Raw genomic sequence first — 6393 nt, 5'->3', positions numbered from 1 at the left:
TAAACAATAAGATAGTTCATAATAACCAAAACTTTCCTTATGGATCATCTTTTCATTAATCGACCTTTGATATTTTTATTTATATATATATATATTTCATTAAAAATACCGCCAAGGGGAGGAATCAAATCTTCACCTATAGGGAGCAAACCTATGATGAAGACCATTGCCCACCCCTTTTCGACGGCTACTTTGGGAAATTGAACCTTCACCTATAGAGAGCAAACCTATGATGAAGATTATTCACCCAATTCTTTTAATTTTCTCAGGCCGGTTCCTTTCATGCTTAATGAGTACCAAGTAAATCTTTCAATATCAAACTGAAACCTTAATGTGAAAGCGAGATGTGACATGTGAGATCATGACTCAATCAATGTTTACAACTTCTAATTTTGGATTAACAATTCAAACTTAACTATGAAATCCAACAGATACTGAATTCAAGCATCTTAAATTACCAACATCACGTATCTTGAAATTCCAAGTGCCCTAGATGACCGTTAAAGTCCCTTCGAGTTCACAAGAAAGTCCAGCAAAATAAAAAAAAAATTTCACAATTCTTGCTCAAGACCAAGAAAATGCTGATTAGGTTACCTAATCTCCCACCCCCAACCTTAAAATCTACATTGTCCTCAATGTAAAAGATATGAGCGTGCAATGCACTTGGGACAACGAAAAGTAAATATGAAGTGATGGGAAGATAGTACCTGGATGATGAATTGAGAGACACTTTCCAAGAAATCGCAGCATGGGCGTCGGTCAGCACGAGAGAGAAGGCAACACAAAAATAACAAAAATAAAATTCTACTTATACTACTTTCGTAGGTGCTCTCGATTGCATTTAGCGTATGCAACAAGCCTTTAAACCCCTAGGTTGCCCCTAGTGGACGAGTTGTAGTCTCGTGAGGGTTTGCAGTAATGTTACCCACAAACATTGAACTAACTAATGATAAAAATGAAATGAAATGAAGAGCTGGGTTGCCTCCCAGGAGCGCTAAGTTTACCGTCTTCAGCCAGACAAATAAAGCAACTACCCTAGTCCTATGAAAGCGATAAACCTACCTATACCTCCATCAGACTAGGAGATCAATCCTGGTAAACAGGAGCAGTCAGGGTCATGGACATGTCCTCTGAATCAAATTTCTCGACAAATGGTTTCAATCGATGTCCATTAACTTTAAACTCCTTGCCATTGTCGGGATCTCTTATCTCAACGGCCCCATGAGGAAAAACAGTAACAACAATGTAAGGGCTGGTCCAACGAGATCGAAGCTTATCCGAAAAGAGATGTAATCGAGAATTGTACAAAAGGACCTTCTGACCAGGCGTGAATGATTTTCGCAAAATGTGTTGGTCATGAAATGCTTTCATCTTGTCCTTGTAAATTCTTGAATTATCGTACGCATCATTCCGGATTTCCTCAAGTTCATTCAATTGAAGTTTGCGTAGCGAGCCAGCGTTGTTCAGATTGAAATTAAGATTTTTGATCGCCCAGTACGCTTTATGTTCCAGCTCCACAGGTAAGTGACAAGCTTTCCCATAGACAAGTATAAAGGGAGACATTCCAATAGGGGTTTTAAAGGTAGTACGGTATGCCCATAAGGCATCGGTCAATCGGATTGACCAATCTTTACGATCAGGGCTAACCGTTTTCTCCAAAATGTGTTTAATTTTCCTATTAGAAATCTCAGCTTGCCCACTTGTCCGTGGGTGGTACGGGGTGCTCACCTTATGAGAGATACCGTATTTCTTCATTAAGCTCTCGAATGGTCTATTACAAAAGTGTGAGCCCCCATCACAAATGATGGCTCGAGGCGTTCCGAATCGAGAAATGATGTTTTCTTTTAGGAATTTAATGACCGTGCGATGGTCATTAGTTCGACACGGAATCGCTTCGACCCATTTAGTGACATAATCCACGGCGAGCAAAATATACAGATTTTCAAACGATTGGGGGAATGGTCCCATGAAATCGATGCCCCAGCAATCAAATGCTTCAATGATAAGGATGGGATTCAAAGGCATCATATTTCGACGGGACAATGCTCCCAATTTCTAACAACGCTCACAAGCTTTATAAAACTCATGAGTGTCCCTAAACATAGTGGGCTAGTAAAAGCCACACTGTAGAATCTTAGCCGTGGTCTTTTTAGCAGAAAAGTGACCACCACAAGCCTGTGAGTGACAGAAGGAGATGACGCTCTGATGCTCATTGTCTGGTACACATCTCCTTAGGATTTGGTCTGGGCAATATTTAAATAAGGATCATCCCAGAAAAAGTTGCGCACCTCTGTGAAGAATTTCTTCTTATCTTGCGCAGTCCACTGTGTCGGTATGACATCTGTAGCAAGATAATTAGCAATATCAGCGAACCAAGGTGAATGGGAGACTCTGAACAGTTGTTCATCAGGGAACATGTCGTTGATATGAGTCGTCTTAAAAGAATCAGAGGTATTAAGGCGAGACAGATGATCGGCCACTACATTCTCTACTCCCTTTTTATCTTTAATTTTCAAATTAAATTCTTGGAGTAGAAGGATCCATCGTATCAGGCGGGGCTTAGAATCATTCTTAGAAAGAAGATACTTAAGTGCTGCATGATCAGTGTAGATAATGATCTTGGATCCGATCAAGTAGGACCTAAATTTGTCCAAGGCGAACACTACAGCTAAGAGTTCCTTTTCCGTAGTCGAGTAGTTCACCTGGGCAGAATTTAAAGTTCTACTTGCATAATGAATGACGTAGGGCCTCTTATCTTTTCTCTGGCCTAGGACCGCCCCAAGAGCATAATCAGAAGCGTCGCACATAAGCTCAAAAGGAAGGCTCCAGTTGGGTGGCTGCATGATAGGTGCAGTGGTTAACGTGCCCTTAAGCTTGGTGAAAGCTTCCTGGCATTGCTCAGTCCACTCGTACGGAGCATCCTTTTGAAGAAGAGTACATAAAGGACGAGAGAGGAGACTAAAGTCCTTTATGAATCGCCTGTAAAATCCTGCGTGTCCTAAGAAGGATCGCACGTCTCTGATGTTCTTGGGTGGAGGTAGGTTAGAGATAAGATCGATTTTTACCTTATCTACCTCGATTCCCTTGGACGAGATGATATGCCCAAGGACAATTCCCTTCTGAACCATGAAATGACACTTCTCCCAATTAAGTACCAAGTTCTTTTCTTCACATCTTTTCAGCACACATTTAAGACTTTCCAAGCACTTGCTGAAAGATGGACCGTAAACAGAGAAATCATCCATGAAGACCTCTAGATATTGCCCCACCATATCAGAAAAGATACTAAGCATACATTGCTGAAAGGTGGCAGGGGCATTACATAGTCCGAATGACATTCTTCGATAGGCAAAGGTGCCATAGGGACATGTAAATGTAGTCTTTTCCTGGTCTTCAGGGGCTATCTCTATCTGGTTGTAGCCCGAATACCTGTCAAGGAAACTGTAATAGGAATGACTAGCTAACCTTTCCAGGATCTGATCAATGAATGGTAAAGGAAAGTGGTCTTTCCTCGTGACGGTATTTAACTTCCTGTAGTCAATACACATTCTCCAACTAGTAGTGACTCTAGTTGGCACGAGTTCATTATTAGCATTGGCTACGATGGTGATTCTAGACTTCTTAGGGACCACTTGAGTTGGAGTCACCCATTGACTATCGGATATAGGGTATATGATGCCCACGTCTAATAGTTTAAGAACCTCGGCCTTAACCACTTCCTACATGTTTGGATTTAGTCTACGTTGTGGTTGCCGAGCGGTTTTTGCATTATCCTCAAGATATATGCGGTGAGTACAAATCGAGGGATCGATTCCCTTGAGGTCCGCTATCGTCTATCCCAGGGCTCCTTTATGCTCAATGAGAGTAGATATGAGCATACTCTCCTGTTCTTTCTCTAGGTGGGCAGAGATCACCACCGGGTATGTCTCATCTTGACCTAAGTAGGCATATTTTAAATCAGAGGGCAAAGGTTTTAGGTCAAGCTTCGGCGGCTTGAGGTTAGATAGTAGAGGCACTACATCGGTTTATGGCAATTCTTCAAATTGTGGCCTCCACCGGTTAACTTCAAGTACCGGTGCAGTATCAAGCAAGGCACACGTCTCCCTAATCATGTCATCATCAAAATCATGGGAGTGGGCCAGACACGTCTCTAGAGAGTCGGAGGATAAGGTTAGAGGTGTCGTATCTTCCACTAAAGAGTCAATCATGTTAATGTCGTGGAAATCGTCATCCTCCTCTAAGTTTCTGCCGTTATTGAAAAAAATGTTTGACTCCAATGTCATATTCCCAAAAGACATAGTCATGACACCATTCCTGCAATTGATAATTGCATTTGAAGTGGCAAGGAATGGGCAGCCAAGAATGACGGGGATCTGAGTGCTTATGTTATTGATGAGTTCGGTGTCCAGGATGATAAAATCTATAGGGTAGTAAAATCTATCAACTTGGACCAACACATCCTCAATTATCCCTCTTGGTACACGAACAGAGCGATCAGCAAGTTGTAGTGTGGTTAGGGTGGGTTTTAATTCACCCAAACCTAACTGTTTGTATACCGCGTAGGGAATCAGATTGACGCTCGCTCCTAAGTCAAGAAGTGCATGATCAATTCGATGGTCCCCGATTACATATGATATGGTTGGGCTACCGGGATCCTTGAATTTCTGTGGCACGTCTTACTTTAGGATGACACTCACTTTCTTGGTCAAGAAGATCTTCTTTTGAATACGCTGCCGTCGTTTGGTCGTGCATAAGTCTTTCAGAAATTTGGCATATGACGGTATCTGTTTAACGACATCAAGTAGAGGAATGTTGACTTTCACTTGTTTCAACACCTCTAGGATATCCTGAGAGTTAGAGAGAGGTTTTGGTGAAACCAACCGTTGGGGGAACGGAGCAACTGACTTCTCTAGAAGTTTCGGTTCTAATTTTTGTGGGGCATCATTGGATCCATCATTATTGTCCTCTTCTGGTTCTTGAGGCTTTTTGGGCCTAACCGGAAGAGTTTTATCAATGATCTTTCCACTCCTAAGAGTGGTGATGGATTTAGCGTGCCCCATCTGATTTGAAGAGCTGGGATCATTACTCTCGTACTGCGGTTTAGGATTGGGGAGAGGTTGTGAAGGAAGCATCCCCTTTTCTATAACCGTCATACGAGAGTCTATCTTTTGCATAAAATCTGTAATTCCCCGCATTGCCTGAGCCAGCTCTTGTATGGAATTTTGAACCAGTTCCTCTTGAGGTTTCACTTGATTTGGATTTTGATTGAAGAAACCTTAAGGAGTAGCCGTTTGTCCATTCCTCCAACTAAAGTTTGGATGATTTTTCCAACCAAGATTGTATGTATTGGAGTTAGGTCCAGTAAAAAGTCTTTGATAGTTGTTTACGGCATTAGCTTGTTCATTCAACACTCCTCGAAAGGCGGGTATTGTAGGACAATTTTCAGTTGTATGAATGTTGCAATCACAGATGCCGCAAACAATTTCATTAACCTTATCCTTCTTTCCTTCCATGGCCTCAACTTTCCTTATGAGCGTAGTCACTTTACACTTGAGATCATCCTCTTCTTTCAAGAGATATAATCCACCTTTCTCCTTTAATTGAGTCGGCCTAGACGTGGTGTTTGATTTTGGGTAATAGTCCCAAGATTGTGTTTTTTCAGCCAGACTGTTGAGGTAGTCCCATACCTCGTCGACATCTTTATTAATGAACTCTCCATTACACATTGTCTCGACCATTTGGCGCATGGAAGATGTCAGTCCATTATAGAAAAAATTTGTAATGCGCCACGTTTTAAATCTGTGTTGTGGGCATGAACTGACCAAATCTTTGAACCTTTCCCAACATTGGAAGAATGTTTTATCTTCCTTTTGGGCAAAGTTCATGATCGCTTTTCTGAGGGTAATCGTTTTATGATGTGGGAAGAATTTTTTTATGAATTCCCTCTGCATGTCGTTCCGTGTGCCAATGGATCTAGGACGCAGTGAATGTAACCACGTCTTAGCTTTCTCTTTTAAGGAAAAAGGAAAGAGTTTCAGCCTGATTGTATCCTCAGATACATTAGGAAAATATAATGTAGCTATAATCTCATCGAACTCTTTCAAATGTAAATATGGACTTTCTGATTCAAGTCCATGGAATTTGGGAAGGAGTTGGATAACTCCTGGCTTGATGTCCATTTGTTCTGTGTTTTCAGGGAAAATCATACATGAGGGCATACTCACTCCCGCCGGTTGTAGATAATCTTGTAAAGTACGAGGCGGGGGTACCTGATGCACCTCATTTTCATCTTGGGTATCCTCCACCCTGGGTGGAAGTAGAGGAGGTTGGTCTTCAGCCATAACTTCAATTAACTCAGGAGATTTCGAGCGGTGTCTAGTCCTGTGATGGATA

The 6393-nt window shown here is 41.7% G+C and overlaps 1 non-coding gene across 1 annotated transcript; it reads left to right on the top strand.

Annotated features, from left to right (window-relative positions):
• Positions 1-5796: 5796 nt before the first annotated feature.
• LOC131250333 (small nucleolar RNA R71) lies at positions 5797-5903 on the top strand. Its single transcript, XR_009173254.1, has one exon. It is a non-coding gene; the product is annotated as a small nucleolar RNA R71 (small nucleolar RNA).
• The last annotated feature ends 490 nt before the right edge of the window (positions 5904-6393 follow it).

Source organism: Magnolia sinica, chromosome 6 (genome assembly GCF_029962835.1).
Source record: "Magnolia sinica isolate HGM2019 chromosome 6, MsV1, whole genome shotgun sequence".
Classification (NCBI taxonomy): Eukaryota; Viridiplantae; Streptophyta; class Magnoliopsida; order Magnoliales; family Magnoliaceae; genus Magnolia; species Magnolia sinica.
The sequence above is the reverse complement of the archived record's forward strand: the minus strand, read 5'-3'. Positions and strand labels throughout refer to the sequence as shown.